Source organism: Odocoileus virginianus, chromosome 8, assembly GCF_023699985.2.
Source record: "Odocoileus virginianus isolate 20LAN1187 ecotype Illinois chromosome 8, Ovbor_1.2, whole genome shotgun sequence".
NCBI lineage: Eukaryota > Metazoa > Chordata > Mammalia > Artiodactyla > Cervidae > Odocoileus > Odocoileus virginianus.
In genome coordinates, this window is record NC_069681.1 from 65,653,768 (window position 1) to 65,672,195 (window position 18,428).

The following is an 18,428-nucleotide window of genomic DNA, read 5'->3' on the forward strand; positions in this document are numbered from 1 at the left end:
AACCAGCCTGATGAAGCAGTTAAAGTGAATGTCTGTTGGGTTGTGTTCTAAATAATGGGAGGAGAGGACTGTGAAATAGCACAATGAATAAGTATAATATTTTCAGAGTTTGCATCAAAGAGATGCAAAATAAATAAATAAATGGAAGTGCAGCTGATGGGAAAAGATGAATCAAGAAAAAATTATTTTGTTTTTTTCTGTAAAGATGGAGGAAATAATAACAAGCTCATATGGTAATAAAAAAAGATATTAGGAAAATGTGATATTGGGGAAAAGTGACACATTTTTTGAACATTGTCTCAGAGATGGGATTCAATGACAATGTTGCGAGCCTGGCTGGGTTTAGAGCAGATGATATGGGTACAGGTTCTTGTAGCTGAGTAGATCTGATAGTGGGAGTTGGAGAAATTCTTCCCAGCTACTTAGATCATTAATGAAAATGAATTTATGGAAAAATTATTCAAGGCTTAATGAGAAAGAAGATGTGAAATTAACACTTAGGACATTAGGAGAGTGAAGGCATAAGAATTAAGGTGTGACTGTGAGGAGCAGTCTTCAGAGTCAGCTTCACATTTATAATTATGACTCTAAAATAAGATCAGTCACAATAGATGTATGTTTTTCTCCACACACATTTAGCTTCCTTTGGACAAACATGGAATAAGTGGAAAGATGGATTTAATTGGCTTGTGATTCTGCCAGGAAAGTACAAAATACAAGAGAGAAGTAAAAAGTGGAATATATACAAAAGTTATTGATTCTAATGACTGACTGTGGAACATGATCTTGGTAAGTAGGAAATAAAGAATATGAAGGGAATTGGAAAAATTTTTTTAAAAGTTTCAATAGAATTGAAATTACTGAAATATTTGATGGAATGAACTAGAAAGAATGTAGTGATCAGAAAGTAGGACACAGTAAATTAAAATTATGAAGGGCCTGATGTTACATGTAAAGACGTATTCCAGAATATCCTTCTGGGAGTGACTGAAGAGAAGGATGTGTTACACAGAGGGAAAAAAAAAGCAAGACACTAAATTTCAGGTGTCAGAAAAAGAAACTATGGTGAAATCGTTAAGAACAGTCACCAGAGTAGTGTTAATGAGCCCATGAGTCAAAGTTAAAACGTTTAAAAGGTGAACATGTCTGTTGAAGAATTGGTACTAGACAGAATGAGAGTGGTCACTGAGACAGGTGACATGGATCCAAAGCCGATTTGTAAGGAGAAAGGAGGGAGAATGGTCTGGAAATGGAACTGACTAATAAGGAGAGCACCAATCTAGTGGAGTGAGTCTGTGAGGAGAAAAAAAACAGCAATTGAGAAAGTTGCAGGTAAACTATTGTCTTCTGGAACAGCAGGAAGGCTTTATAGAAAGAAAATATTGAGAATTTGAGATTTTTCTTCAGAGAGCATAAAAGAGGGATTTCAAGAATGATAGAGGGGTAGCCTTAACCTAATGTGCTTGCACCTTTGGCCACTGTTGGTGGAATGAGTAACGTGGGAAGAAGCATAGTGCTATACCAATTTTATGGAGCATCCTACTGACATTGTAAGTAAAGGGGATTATGGAGATGAGGGGCCCGGTTTTAGTCTTAGTGTAATGAATGCACTACCAACTGATGTTCTTTTATCAAAGCTCTATCTGGCTATGCTGTGGAACTGAGAAAGAAAGAGGTGTGCAGATAGGGCATGTGAAAAGATGCTCAGCATTGCTAATCAGGAAAATGTAAACCACATCCACAATGAGCTATCACCTTAGACCTGTCAGAATGGCTGTCATCAAGTAACAAATGTTGTCAAAGATGTGGAGAAAGGGAACCCTAGTACACTGTTGATGGGAGTGTAAATTGGGGCAACCACTGTGGAAAACAGTGGAGGTTTCCCCCTCCAACTATCATATGACCCAGCAGTTCTACTTTCAGTATAGTTATGCAGATGATAGCACCTTAATGGGAGAAAGCAAAGAGGAACTAAAGAGCATCTTGATGAAACTAAAAGAGAGTGAAAAAGTTGGCTTAAAACACAACATTCAAAAAACAAAGATCATGGCATCCAGTCCCATCACTTCATGGCAAATAGATGGGGAAACAATGGAAACAGTAAGAGACTATTTTCTTGGGCTCTAAAATCACCGAGGATGGTGATTTCAGCCACAGAATTAAAAGATGCTTGTTCCTTGGAAGAAAAGCTATGACAAAACAGACAATATATTAAAAAGTAGAGACATCACTTTGCTGACAAAAGTCTCCGTATAGTCAAAGCTGTGGTTTTCCAATTAGCTGTGTAAGGATATGAGAGCTGAGCAAAGAATAATTGATGCTTTTGAACTGTGATGCTGAAGAAGACTCTTGAGACTCCCTTGGACAGTAAGGAGATCAAACCAGTCAATCCTAAAGGAAATCAATCCTGAATATTCATTGGAATGACTGATGCTGAAGTTGAAACTCCAACACTTTGGCCACCTGATGGGAAGAGCTGATTTATTGGGAAAGATCCTGATGCTGGGCAAGATTGAGGGCAGGAGAAGAATTGGGTGACAGAGGATGAGATGCTTGGTTGGCATCACTGACTCAATGGACATGAGTTTGAGCAAACTCTGGGAGGTAATGAAGGACATGGAAGCCTTGTGTGCTGTAGTTCATGGGGTAGGACACAATTTAGTGACTGAACAACACTAACACATATGAAAAAAAATTATACTAGCAATGTATATGAAAAAAATTCAAAAAATGCATGTACCTCAATGTTCATAGCAGCATTATTTATAATTGCCAAGATACAGAGCAACCTAAATGTAAATGAACAGATAAATGGATAAATAAGATGTGACACACACACATACAGACACACACACTCATGGAATACTATTCAGCCATTAAAAATGAAAATTTTGTCATTTGCAGGAGCATGAATAGGCTAGGAAGGCAATATGCCAAGTGAAATAAGAAAGGCAGAGAATTAAAAATAATGTATGATATCACTTACATGTAGAATCTAAAATTTTCAACAAACTAGTGAATATAAGAAAAAGCAGCAGACTCACATATATAGACAGTAAACTAGTGATTGCCAGTGGAGGGAGGTGGTGAGGAGCAATATCAGGGTCAAAGAATAGAGGACACATATTTTTGTGTGTAATATAGGCTCAAATGATATATTGTACAACACAGGAAATACAGACAATATTTTGTAATAACTGTAAATGGAAATTGCATAAAATACAATTAAAACTGTATAAAAGTTAAAAAAATAAGATTGAGAGCAGAGAGAAATGAAACAAATCTATGGAATATCAAAAGCTATTTGCTATAAAACATTGTTATAAGAAACAATAATAGTTTGATTAAGACTTGCTTTCATCTTGTTGTATAACTTGACACTTAGAAAGCATCTTCTTCATGCCTGGTTAAATTATCATGCTTTAAGTTTGGATGAACATCTACCATTTTACTTTTTTTAATTTACATTGTCATAAATTATCTTCAAGAATGCCTGTAATGTGAAGTTTTTTAATGGCAACTAAGTTCTTCTGAGACATTTTCATCCTTTTATCACAATTTATTTCCTTATCATGTCAATAATTTCATCTTCACTAACTTCCTGCACATCTGGAGTCTCTCAAACAGTAGTAATGCTAACATCTCTATAGTCAGCTAACCCTTCTATAATTTCAATACATTATATACAAATATCACTTTCAGTGTTTTTTTTCCTTTCATCGTCTGATTTTTAAAATAATGTCTCATGGGTTTATCAGTAACAGACAAAACAGGTACACAGGACCTTGCTGCATATGTGTGAACGGAATAACAAATGTGCAGTGATGATTCCCTAACAGACTTTGATAGGAGTTGCATGATTTGTCACTGGTCATAATGTTATTTATTTAACAGTTTGTGGACTAAAGAAGTAGCAGTAAAATTAGTACTTCACAGGATTACTCCGATTATACCAAGTAGCTGAAATTCATATATTTTGGAACCATGCAGAAAGGAGAATATCTGAATGCATGCATGTGCCTGTATCTCCAGTTACTATTGTTATTAAAGTCAGCAATATAACTGAAATAGGGGAGTTTGGGTGATGTTTAGGTTCAAGTATCGAGAATTGTTTTGGGTTTGTAAAAACTGAGATACCTATGAAACTAGATAGCTAGTGATCACAATACATTCAGGATACCAGGGAAAATGTTGAATTTTAATGACTAAATTTAATATTGATACAATTTAAACCAAGTTTCCTAGGAAGAGAAAACACAGAGAAGATTACCAGAAATGAGTAAAAAACTAAAGATATTAACTTGATTCAAGGAGCACAGATTGACAATGAAGTTGTGAGATGTTAGAGAAGCTGAAGAAAGAGAAAAATTCTTATGAGTCTGGCATGACTTAGCGACTAAACCACTACCACCAAAGCATCATTTTATTCATGCCATCTCCAGTTTCTACATTAGCAATGGAAAAATAAATTTGCCCACATACCTGGAAAGTATTAGGGAATCACAACTGATTAATATAACTACAGTTCTCCAATTCCACTTCTTTGCAGGTTCCTTGATTTGGCATCCTCTGTGTGATAATTTAATCAGTTCTAGGCCCCATAGCTGCACATGGAAAGTCCAGAGGAAGAGAAAACTTTGAAATCTTCCCTTCATGTCACTGGGTCCAGTCAGGTTCTATGTGCATTATTCATTATCTGGAGAAAGCCACAAACTGACTGGTTTTGAACAGGGATCCTGAATCATTCACTGGCAAGGGGAATGAAGTTTGTATTTGAGAAAAAAATTCTTTGGATAAGAGCCATGGTCCCAAATGCCTGATTACCCCAGCATGGAAGAGAGGTGTTATGTTAATACTCCATCCTCCACATTATCTGTGATCAAATTCATGCTCCATCTCTAGTTGTATCATTTATTACTACATGGTTATTAAATTTTTTTAATGCTTACTGTTCTTATCTATAAAAAGGTTGTGTATCTCTAAAGCTTCTCTCCTTTCTCTTTTTGATCCAAACTATTATTAGCTCCATATACAATGGTTTTGTCAGTTCTTCCAACTCTATCCTGTGTGCAGGCCTTCACAAATACTGTCATTCCATCTGTCTGGAGAACTTTTTTTTTTTTTTTTTCATTTCTATTCTTTAAAAGTCTCAATATAAGTGTCATCTGAAAACAATCTCTCAGATACTGCCATCAGACTAATTAGGTTCTTCTCATAGCAATTTGCAGTTCTCATTCAAATAATTTATTAGTAGCAATTAACTAATTAATATCTCAAATATTTTTTATTCAATATTTGTATAACATGGTTTATTTTAAACCATATAAGGGCAGGATTATGTCTGTATTCACTGCTATATACCCATTTCTAGCAGAGAAAGGTGAGCACACACTTTACTTAGATATTTATGTAAGGAGAGAGGAGAGGAGAATCAATTTTTAAGAAAGATGGAGAAAAAAATGAGAAAATGAAGACAGAAATGAATATTAAAAGGAAGTACTTACCATCCTATTGCCTTCAGGAATGATAGGAGATCACACTGAAGAATTTAAGTGGGGATGCAGTAAAAATAATTGATTAGATTGTTTTGTCAGAGCATTCTTTTCTATTGCTTTCATTAACAACTTTTCTATGTGAAATTGTTTACCATTCATTTGTTTCAATGGACTTCAGTTTGTGTGGAACAGAATCAGTTCAATCTCCTTTCCAAATTTATTCCCAGGGCCTAACACCATGCCTGCCAAAAAATTGTGAATGGAATTAAATTACTAATAAAGTATGATTTAGAATCATTTATCAAGTATGTGATTAAATGTCTATTCAGAAATTAAATTCTTAGTTAAATACTACTCTTTGGCTTCTCAATCAAAAAGGTCTCTTATGTTTTATGAGTTGATTTAATAAATGATGTATCATTGTACATTCATTCATTTCAACCATCCAGGTCATCAAAAACAGCCCTTTCACCCACTATGTATTTGCCTTTCTAACCATTAGAAAAGAGTGTTTCCAGAACAGCTTAATCAAGTTTAGCACAAGAAAGTGGAGAGTAAATTTGGCATCTTTGTGCATATAGACAAGTAGCTTCTTTTAATCTACTATTCCTTCATCTGACATATAAACTTTATCAATGGAACAGCCATTTTCAGAGATTATAACATTCATTATCCTTTTTGCTTAACTTCAATAATAGTTGAGTTTTTTTTTTCCCCTTTTTCAAGAGTGATTTGCCTTTTGGCAATGCTGTTTATTTCTGATAGAATTCTTTTAAAATAAATGTCATGCGGGGATATTGCCAGGTAACCTTAAAGCAGGCTTTCTCCCACAACTTCATTTTATGGAGTGCCTTTTGTGGAAAAGCTATCACAAAGCACTGTCAAAATTGGAAACAAAACAAAAGTCACACAGCCAAAAAAATCAATGATCTTTCAAATAACCCAAGATTAAATCAAATCAAAATAGCTTTAAGCTTAAACTTTAAAGCCAGTCAGAATGTGGTGCACCTGACAAGGCCAATTACATTGCAGACATGTGTGTTGCGACAGGAGCCATCCTTTCGGTAATAATTGATTGACCAAAATCCAAATGAAAATTTAGAATCAACTCATAAAACATAAACAAGGAAAAAAAGTTGTGCAAAACGAATAACTTATCTTCAAAGTATGCATTTATGTCAATCAATTTAAATTAAAAAATGCTTTTAAATGTTTCTTCACATCTCACAATAGTTACAACCGCCTTAATTGTAAAGGGCCAGCCAGAATGTCTCTGTTTTCTTCACTCAAAAGTAAAATTGTTTTATATGTGATGGAAATGGATGGAAAGGAAAAACATTACTGGGAATTGGGAACTTTTTTGTATGGTCTAGAGAATTCTAGAACTAATAAACTGGAGTTTCTAAATACTTTTTTCAAACTAAATGTATTTTAATAGAATTAAGTAAACTAAAAAAAAAAGTATGTATCTGCAATATGCCTAGAATAGTTTTTTACTGTTTACATCTGGGCAACTAATTTGATCTGCTTTAAGCAATATAGGGCATTGGTAATTTAATTCCACACATCAGGAGATGATAAAGAACAACTTGTAACTGAGAAACACTGGTAAAATAATATTTTTTGCAACACCTTATAACTTGTTTTGTATGTATCAATGTAATATCAAAATATACTTATGAATATATATATGAAATATTTTCATAATAGTCAAATGCCAGCATCAATAATTCTATTACTTTTTTTCATAAAACTGGCTTTCTTAGTATTTTTATTCAGTTACTGTTTTTTCTTCAATTAGGCAATAAACTTGTAGGCCAAGAGTAGATTTAGAACTAAATGGAATCTTCATAGAATATGTTTTATAGAAAGGGACTTACTGTCAAGAAGGTCAATATTGTTGTAACAAGCAGAATAATGGCTCCCCAAAGGTGTCCTCTTCTTAATCCTTGAACATGCAAATATGCCAATTGACTTAGTAAAAGTTATTAAGTTAAGAAACTTAGAAGGCAGAGCATTCTGGCTTTTCCAGGGTGGACCTCATTAAAACACAAAGGTCCTTGTAAAGGGAGGGCTGAAGTGTCAGAGTCTGAGAAAGAAATTTGAGGACTGCACTGCTGGTTTTGATGTTGGGGGGAAGGGTCATGAGTCAAGAGATGCAGGTAGCTGACCTCTAGAAGCTGAGAGATTCCAGATTCCGGGAAACAGTTTCTTCCCTAATGCCCTCAGAGGGAATGAAATCTTGCTGACTGTTTGATTTGAACTCAGTGAAATCTATCTCAGACTTCTAACCTCATGAAGGATAAAGGCTTTGTGTTGTTTTTAAACCACTAAGTTTGTGGTAATTGCTGCTGCTGCTAAGTCGCTTCAGTCGTGTCTGACTCTGTGAAACCCCATAGACAGCAGCCCACCAGGCTCCCCCACCCCTAGGATTCTCCAGGCAAGAACACTGGAGTGGGTTGCCATTTCCTTCTCCAGCACATGAAAATGAAAAGTGAAAGGGAAGTTGCTCATTCGTGTCCAACTCTTAGTGACCCCATGGACTGCAGCCTACCAGGCTGCCCCATCCATGTGATTTTCCAGGCAAGAGTACTGGAGAGGGGTGCCATTGCCTTCTCTGGTGGTAATTGCTACAGAACCAATAATAGACTAATATAGTTGTCTAACAGAATTAAAGTAATAAGAATAATACAGTACTAAGAGCATGCTTGCTATATGGTAGGCACTATATTAAGAGCTCTCTTTGAAATATCTGTTTCATCTACACTACAATGTTATGAGACACTTATTTTTTAAACAGTTTTACTAGAGTATAATTGCTATACAGTACCTTGAACATAATTAAAATGTACAGTTTATTTTGGCACACATGCTTATCCATGAAAGCAACATGACAATCAAGATCAATGAACATATTTGTCACCAGCAAAAATTTTCGAGTACACCGTTATAATTTATCTCCCTGCCATCTCCTTTCTCCTTCCCCAGGCAAATTCTGATGAGATTTTTTGTCACTATGTGCTAGTTTAACTTTTCTAGAACTGTGCACAGATCAAACAATATGACAAGCATTCTGTACTATTTGACTTTTCATACAGCATGAATATACTTAGATTCATCCATATTATAATGTGTACTTACTTCTATAGAGTATTCCATAGTGCAGACATACTACAATTTGTAGTATGTACTGTCACTTGTTGATGGGCCTTTGTTTTCTTTCCAGTCTTGGGCTATTACAGATAGAGTTACTTTGAGTGTTTATATATGACTTTGTGGCCAGTCACTGGGAATAGCAAACACCCTCTTCCAAAAACACAAGAGAAGACTCTACAAATGGACATCACCAAATGGTCAATACCAAAATCAGATTGATTAAATTCTTTGTAGACAAAGATGGAGAAGATTTATACACTCAGCAAAAGCAAGACTGGGAGCTGACTGTGGCTCAGATCATGAACTCCTTATTGCCAAATTCATACTTAAATTGAAACAAGTGGGGAAAACCGCTAGACCATCCAGGAATGACCTAAATCAAATTTCTTATGATTATACAGTGGAAGTGAGAAATAGATTTAAGGGACTAGATCTGATAGAGTGCCTGGTGAACTATGGATGGAGGCTCACAACATTCTACAGGAGACAGGGATCAAGACCATCCACAAGAAAAAGAAATGCAAAAAAGCAAAATGGCTGTCTGAGGAGGCCTTACAAATAGCTGTGAAAAGAAGAGAAGTGAAAAGCAAAGGAGAAAAGGAAAGATATACCCATTTGAATGCAGAGTTCCAAAGAATAGCAAGGAGAGATAAGAAAACCTTCCTTAGTGATCCCTTAGTGATCAGTGCAAAGAAATAGAGGGAAAAAAAGAGAATGGGAAAGACTAGAGATCCCTTCAAGAAAATTAGAGATACCAAGGGAACATTTCATGAAAAGATGGGCTCAATAAAGGACAGAAATGGGATGGACCTAACAGAAACAGAAGATATTAAGAAGAGGTGGCAACAATACACAGAAAAACTGTACCAAAAAGATCTTCAAGACCCAGATAATCAGAATGGTGTGATCACTCTCCTAGAATCAGACATCCTGGAATGTGAAGTCAAGTGGGCCTCAGGGAGCATCACTATGAGCAAAACTAGTGGAGGTGATGGAATTCTAGTTGAGCTATTTCAAATCCTAAAAGATGATGCTGTGAAAATGCTGCACTCAATATGCCAGCAAATTTGGAAAACTCAGCAGTGGCCACAGGACTGGAAAAGTCAGCTTTCATTCTAATCCCAAAGAAAAGCAATGCCAAAGGATGCTCAAATGAATGCACAATTGCATTCATCTTACACGCTAGCAAAGTAATACCCCAAATTCTCCAAGCCAAGCTTCAACAGTCAGTTAAATGTGAACTTCCAGATGTTCAGGCTAGACTTAAAAAGGCAGAGGACCAGAGATCAAATTGCCAACATCTGCTGGTTCATTGAAAAAGCAAGAGAGTTCCAGAAACACATCTACTTCTGCTTTATTGACTATTCCAAAGCCTTTAACTATGTGGATCACCACAAACTGTGGAAAATTCTTAAAGAGATGTAAACACCAGACCACCTGACCTGGCTTTTGAGAAATCTGTAGGCAGTTCAGGAAGCAACAGTTAGAATTGGAATTGGAACAACAGGCTGGTTCCAAATAGGGAAAGGAGTATGTCAAGGCTGTATATTGTCACCCTGCTTATTTAATTTACATGCAGTGAACATCTTGAGAAAGTTGGGCTGGATGAGGTGAAAGCTGGAATCAAGATTGCCGGGAGAAATATCAGTTAGCTCAGATATACAGATGACACCACCCTTATGGCAGAAAGTGAAGAAGAACTAAAGAGCCTCTTGATGAAAGTGAAAGAGGAGAGGGATAAACCTGGCTTAACACTCAACATTCAGAAAACTAAGATCATGACATCTGGTCTCATCACTTCATGGCAAATAGATGGGGAAACAGTGGAAACAGCAAGAGATTTTATTTTGGGGGGCTCCAAAATCACTACAGATGGTGACTGCAGCCATGAAATTAAAAGGTGCTTACTCCTTGAAAGAAAAGTTATGACCAACACAGGCAGCATATTAAAAGCAGAGATATTATTTTGCAACAAAGATCCATCTAGTCAAGGCTATGGTTTTTCCAGTAGTCATGTATGGATGTGAGAGTTGAACTATAAAGAAAGCTGAGGGCTGAAGAATTGATGGTTTTGAACTGTGGCACTGGAGAAGACTCTTGAGAGTTCCTTGGACTGCAAGGAGATCCAGTCAGTTCATCCTAAAGAAAATAAGTCCTGAATATTCATTGGAAGGACTGATGCAGAAGCTGAAGCTCCAATACTTTGGCCACCTGATGTGAAGAACTGACTCATTTGAAAAGACCCTGATGCTGGGAAAGATTGAAGGCTGGAGGAGAAGGGGATGACAGAGGATGAGATGGTTCAATGGCATCAGCTAATCAATGGACATGAGTTTGAGTAAACTCCAGGAGTTGGTGATGGACAAGGAGGTCTGATGTGCTAAAGTCCATGGGGTCATGGCTGAATTGAACTGAGTTGAACTGATATGTCTTTATAGGAACATACACTTTTATATTTGTGCAGTAACGTGAGTGGTTCTAGAGATTGTCATATTGAGAGAAGTAAATCAGAGAAGAAGAGACAATGTATGGCATTCCTTATGTGTGGAGCCTAGAAAGACATGAAAGATATAAACATTTACAAAACAGAAATAGACTCAAAAATGGAAACAGTGACTGACTTTATATTCTTGGGCTCCAAAATTACTGCAGATGATGACACCAGCCATGAAATTTAAAGACACCTGACCCTTGTAAGAAAGCCATGACCAACCTAGACTGTATATTAAAAAGCAGAAACATTATGTTGCTGACAAAGATCCATCTAGTCATAGCTATGATTTTTCAGAAGTCATGTATGAATGTGAGTGAAAGTGAAAGTGAAGTCGCTCAGTCGTGTCCGACTCTGCGATCCTATGGACTGTAGTCCACCAGGCTCGTCAGCCCATGGAATTTTCTGGGCAAGAGTACTGGAGTGGGTTACCATTTCCTTCTCCAGGGGATCTTCCCAACCCAGGGATAGAAGCTGGGTCTCCTGCACTGCAGGCAGACGCTTTACCATCTGAGCCACCAGGGTGAGAGTTGGACTCAAAAGATATCTGAGCACTGAAGAATTCATACTTTTGAACTGTGGTGTTGGAGAAGACTTGAGAATTCCTTGCACTGCAAGGAGATCCAACTAGTCAATTCTAAAGGAAATCAATCCTGAATATTCATTGGAAGGACTGAGGCTAAAGCTAAATTTCCAATATTTTGGCCACCTGATGTGAAAGTACTCATTGAATAAGACCCTGATGCTGGGAAAGATGGAAGGCAGGAGCAGAAGGGGATGACAGAAGATGAGATGCTTGGATGGTATCACTGACTCAATGGACATGAGCTTGAGTAAACACCAGGAGATGGTGAATGACAGGGAAGCCTGGAGTGCTGCAGTCCATGAGTTGACAAAGAATCAGACACAACTGAGTGAGTGAACCACAACAACTTACAGAATTAACATATGTTTAATAGGGATTAAGATAGTTGGGGAGTTTGGGAGGGACTGCCACACACTGCAATATTTAAAATGAATAACCAACAAGGACCTTCTCTATAGTGCATGGAGCTCTGCTCAATATTATGTGGCAGCCTGGATGGAAAGGGAGTTTAGGGGAGAATGAATACATACTTATGTGTGGCTGAGTTCCTTTGTTGTCCACTAGAAACTATCACAATGTTATTAATTGGCTATACTTCAATACAAAATAAAAGTTTAATAACCAGAAATAATAGATGTTTATTAACTATTATTTCCATTTTATAGATGACGAAGTGTGCCTTATGAGGGAAAAGGCATAGCTCAAGGTAAAAACTGGTAAGTGGAAGAGGTAAGGTTTATACTGTATTCCTCTAACTCTTTTCTGTCAAATAGTGTAGTTTGAGAATAAAAGAACATTAATAGTGGTCTCATCTGATCCTAAATAAATATAGCTCATAAAATGATAAAAAAAAATATCAATAGCTCAGGTACTAAAAATGTCTGACCAGGAGAAATACATGAGTCACTAAAAAAAAAAAAAAAAAAACTCAAAGCCAAATATGACCTTCTTTTTATATATTCATCATATCCACAATGAGAAATGTAGGTCACTGTAGGTATTTCAGAACAGCCATCCTTCTGAAAGTGTTTGTCCTTTGGGCTGGCACCATGCTGGGCCCATCTGTTGCTTCACCCCTGGCTACAATAGGTTGGTCCAGAACTGGGCAGCTGCATCACATTTATTTGTACAGATCCCCTTCCTGGAAATTCAAGTCAGTACTGAAAAAAATGTACTTCATCTCTCCTGGGCTGAATGATCCTGTAATGTGGATAATAAGAGCATTCCACAGTGATGTGTTTCACCACAAGGACTAGACAGAAAAAGAAAGCTGTTCTGCAAAGAGTGAGAAAATAATTGGTTGTAAATGTAGACCGTGTTGACAGATTCAGAAATAACACTGCAACTTTTCCAAACCTTGGTTCTAGTATATTATTAAACACAAAGAATTACTAAGTATTTTTTCCTTCTCCTTAGGTTCTTTGAGATGCACTCATGGCCTTATAACCATTATTTACTCATTGATTAGTTAGCCTCATTGGACTTATATTTATTGCAACATAATCAGGTATATATCAAATATTAGGGCAGACTCTCTAGACAATGATTCACCTTTGTTGCTTCTTATGTTCTGGTGTAGTTGTGATGTGTGTCAGGACATGCTAGACCACAAGTTAAAAACCCTGAAATTATCCAAAAAATCAACATTTGGTGCTTGGTAACATTCATTTTTTTCTATTTTATCTTCTTGATAGCAGTCATTTAGGATAAGATTCTAGTACTAAATATATAAAAATCTTCTATTCTGTGTCTTATTCCCCATGTAATATAGTCAATCATACTCACTCATCAGTTTTCCAATTATGTTTCCCATATTTGATTAATTTCCTTATTAATATAATAGTTAGTGTTTATAAAAATTCATTTTCTTACCTTATTACTGCAGCATGTAATTCTTACAGCTTCTGTATCATCTTCACACTTCTGTTCAACCTCTAATCAATTTACCTTGAAAATAGGTGACCTCAAAATGCCGACTTCATGTACTTAAAAGAAGACCACAGAGAATTCATTAATTTATTCTATTTAATGTTATTGTCTTATATACACAAGTGGCCTGAAGAACTATGGGCAGAGCTTCATAGCACTATATAGGAGGCAATGATCAAAACCATCCCCAAGAAAAAGAAATGCAATAATGGCAAAATGGTCATCTGAGGAGGCCTTACAAATAGCTGAGAAAAGCAGAGAAGCAAAAGGAAACGGAGAAAAGGGAAGATCTACCCAACTGAATGTACAGTTCCAAATAATAGCAAGGAGAGATAAGAAAGCCTCCCTAAGTGATCAACACAAGAAATTGAGGAAAACAATAGAATGGGGAAGACTAGAGGTATCTTCAAGAAAATTAGAGATACCAAGGGAACATTTCATACAAAAATGGGCATAATAAAGGACAGAAATGATATGGATCTAACAGAAGCAGAAGATATTAAAAAGAGGTGGCAAGAATACACAGCAGAATTCATGTGAATTGCTGGGGTGGATGAAGCATAAGCTGGAATCAAGATTGCTGGGAGAAATATCAATAACCTCAGATATGCAGATGACACCACCCTTAAGGCAGAAAGTGAAGAGGAACTGAAGAGCCTCTTGATGAAAGTGAAATAGAAAAGGGATAAAGCTGGCTTAAAACTCAACATTCAACCCATCACTTCATGGCAAACATATGGCAAACAATGAAAACAGTGAGAGACTTTATTTTTGGGGGACTCCAAAATCACTGCAGATGGTAACTGCAGCAATGGAATTTAAAGACGCTTGCTCCTTGGAAGAAAAGCTATGCCCAACCTAGACAGCATATTAAAAAGCAGAGACATTACTTTGCCAGCAAAAGTCTGTCTAGTCAAAGCTATGATTTTCCAATAGTCATGTATGGGTGTTAAGTTTGGACCATAAGGAAAGCTGAGAGCTGAAGAATTGATGCTTTTGAACTGTGGCATTGGAGAAGACTCTTGAGAGTCCCTTGGTCTGCAAGGAGATCCAACCAGTCCATCCTAAAGGAAATCAGTCCTGAATATTCATTGGAAGGACTGATACTGAACCTGAACCTCCAATACTTTGACCACCTTATGTAAAGAACTGACTTATTAGAAAAGACCCTGATGTTGGGAAAGATTAAAGGCAGGATGAGAAGGAGACAATAGAGGATGAGATGGTTTGATGGCATCACTGACTCAATGGATATGAGTGTGAGCAAATTCCATCAGTTGGCGATGGACAGCGAAGGCTGGCATGCTGCAGTCCGTGGGGTTGCAAAGAGTCAGACATAACTGAGTGACTGAACTGAACTGATATTATTTTCTTATGTTCAGCATAACACTTACCTTAGTGTCTCCACCTTTAGCTTCATATTTTTGATGTAATCTACCCACCAAGAAAGAGGATTATGTTTTGAAACTGAATTTCAAATTTACTCTTGGAAATATTTTTAACGGTCACAACATTCTTCTTACTCTAAACCCAAGATTTCTTCTCCCATAGACTATGATGAAATTCTCTCCCTTATATTGTCACTCTCAGCTTCCATGACATGGTTTCCATCAGCATCTTACACACTTCCTGGCAAAGTTTATGTAAATTTATTAAGAAACTGGTTAGTGGGTCCTCCCATTCTGGATACTACTCATCACCTCCTATCTTTCTGCACCTGTTTTCACCTTATTCATTTTTTTTTTAAGACATATTACTTGCTGTTTTGTGTCCAATTCATTTTTTGCAATGTCTCTTATAATTCAATATCTGGTTTTATATTTATTATGTCTGTAAGTAACATGTTTTTGGTGTAGTGGTAGACTGGGCAGGAAGAGATTTAGTTTATTCTATTTGGAGTGCATCTGATATTATAGGTTGCATTTTGTAAAACAGACCAGTCAGAAGATTGGTTTTGTGTAGGTTAAGAGTTCCCTTGGGAGTTACTTCATTTAGCTAGAATATGAGAGTTGCAGTTAAGTATCCACCAGTAAAGATCTCTTGGCCACCTTTTGCCCAAGCTCCAACTATATAATTTCGACAAATCATGTTTACACCTGAAGCACAAGGTCAAATTATTGTAACCATATGCATACCCCATGATGTGGCAAGTCACACCCAAATATATTTTCAACAGAAACATAGTCATATGTCAACTAAAAAAGAAAGTACTAAATGTTTATAGGAGCAGTTTTCATAACAGCCCCAAGCTTAAAGCTACATAAATCCCCATTGAAAACAGAAATTATGAATAAATTATAGGCTGGAATACTATACAATGAGAATAAATCATTCATTTGCTATACTTAATAATTTGTATCAATTTCAAATCCAGTGCTGAGCTAAAGAAACCACAAAGAATATATATTCTTGTCTGATTTCCTTTATTTCAAGTGAAAAAATAAATATGAACAAACCTGTTAGAATCCTGGATAACAATACCTTTGGGGAATTGCATAGTGACTTCAAGATATAATGAGAAGCATTCCTGATGTGTTTCAGAAATGTTGACAATTTTCTCTTTCTTGATCTGAGTGCTGGTTACACAGGTGTACTGTTACTGAAAATTTATCACATTGTAGAATGATATATGCATAATTCTATATGAATATTTTCTTTCAATAAAAAGTTTTAAAAATATTAGCTAATATTGAGGACGGAAAGATTATATCCACTTGAAATCTTTTCATAGGTTTGTTTTGAGTACATGTAATTAAATTATACAACAACTTAAGCTTGTTTATTTTCAATACATGCCAAATTTTCTAATTATTATCTGTGTCATATCACTGACTTCATGTAATTCTTATATGTTCCAAGGAAAATATAACAGGTATTTTTCAAGAAGATTGAAATATTCCAAAAGGATTACTTTTTTCTCTCCCTAAAAGGCTCTTACTCACCTTTGAAGAACGAGCTCAGTTGTCACCTCCTCTGTGAAAGCTTATCATTCGCAGCACAGGGCAGAAGCTGCTCCCTACTTTGTGAGCCACATACAGAGTTATTAACTTTGACAGCTTTTAAGGCATTGTATTGGAATGACCTCATCACAGTTTCAACTTCTCTACTAGATTGTGAGTTTCTCAAGGGCAAGAGCATCCCTTTATGCATTCTAGTCTCACTGGCACTTAAAAAATACATATAAAACATCTAGAAATAATTTCAACCAAAAAATGTTGGAAACTACATGGAAAAGAGGACAAAATTACTCTGAATTAAGTTATATCAGCCAGGAACTAAGTACTTGAACTGTGTGTTGCATAGTTCTTTTAGAATTACTTATATTGATTTTTCCATTGTCATCACATCTAAGAAGCAATTTTAAGAAATCTGTTGTTGTGCTGCAGCAATCAAAACAACAACAAAAGTCTAGCCTCAGCCACAGCGATACTTAGGTCTTCTCTGAAAACTAACATATTTCAACTTTCTGGATATTTTAAATCAAGTTCCTTATAGCTTCCTCTATGCATTTTCAGAAAAAAAGTATAAATTGTAATCCCTCTCCAGCAAATGTCTTTACTGTATTTGTTTTATCCAAAGCATAGCCCTGTGACTGAGTCAGGAAGTAAAAACACATCTTAAATTAGCTTAACTTCACTTCAAGGGGTAAACAGCTTTGTAATTGCCAAGTGGGATTAAATGATAGTATCTGAAAAGAAAAGGTAAGGGGTTCATCTTCCTGTAGAAAATGCAGAGTCAAAGGGAAATATTTAGATAAATAAATCAATAATAATATCAATAGATAAACTCTATTGATCATTCATTCTCTTAACATTTTGCATTATTTATTCCATTTAATTTCCTTTGCAAAACTTAAGATGTCTTAATTACAGTCTTATGGTTTTTATTATTCTCATGTAACAAATCAGAAAAATTCTGGTGTGCTGCATACTTAGTCGCTTCAGTCCTGTCCGACTCTTTGTGACCCCATGGACTGACTTCAGCCCACCAGGATTCTCTGTCCATGGGATTTTCTAGGCAGGAATGCTGGAGTGGGTTGCCATGCCCTCCTCCAGGGGATCTTCCAAATCCAGGGACTGAACACTCAGTCTCTGGTGTCTCCTGCATTATAGATGGATTCTTTACTGCTGAGTCACCGGAAAAAAAAAAAAAAAAGTCTTGGGGAATTTAAATATTTAGCTACAAATTATGAACACTGAGTAGTAGGGGTGGGTTTAAAATTCACCCAAATAACATAGGACCTGAATCTTTAATGATTCTACTTATGATGCCTTGTTTAACAATGTTCATAAAGACATATGAAGCATCATACAAATGATTCTTCAGAATGAAAAAATAGCTCTTACAGTTCTTAATTTTAACATAATTTATTTCATTCTTGCTGAAAGTATTTATGTAAGATATCTCTAGTAACTTCCAGAAGTAGAACGGGATCGTGTTCATGGATAAAAATATGCAATATACACACTAGTCACATCTATGTAGACACTTCCAGGGATAAGAGCATGATCTTTGATAATTGAGAACTTAAATAAATGGGTGTTACAATAAATATGTCAATTATTTTAAACTCATTTTTAAGTTCAATGTAATTGCAATTAATCTTTTAATAAAAGTTTTCTTTGAGAAGATCTGTAAAGACCTTTCTAAAATCTGTACAGAAAAATATGCCCCCAAAAGTTTATTAGAATTTATTATTTATAATTACAAAAAATTAAAATGAGAAACTGTAGAAAAAAGCCTTTCAAATAGTAAACTCCCAGTGAATTTT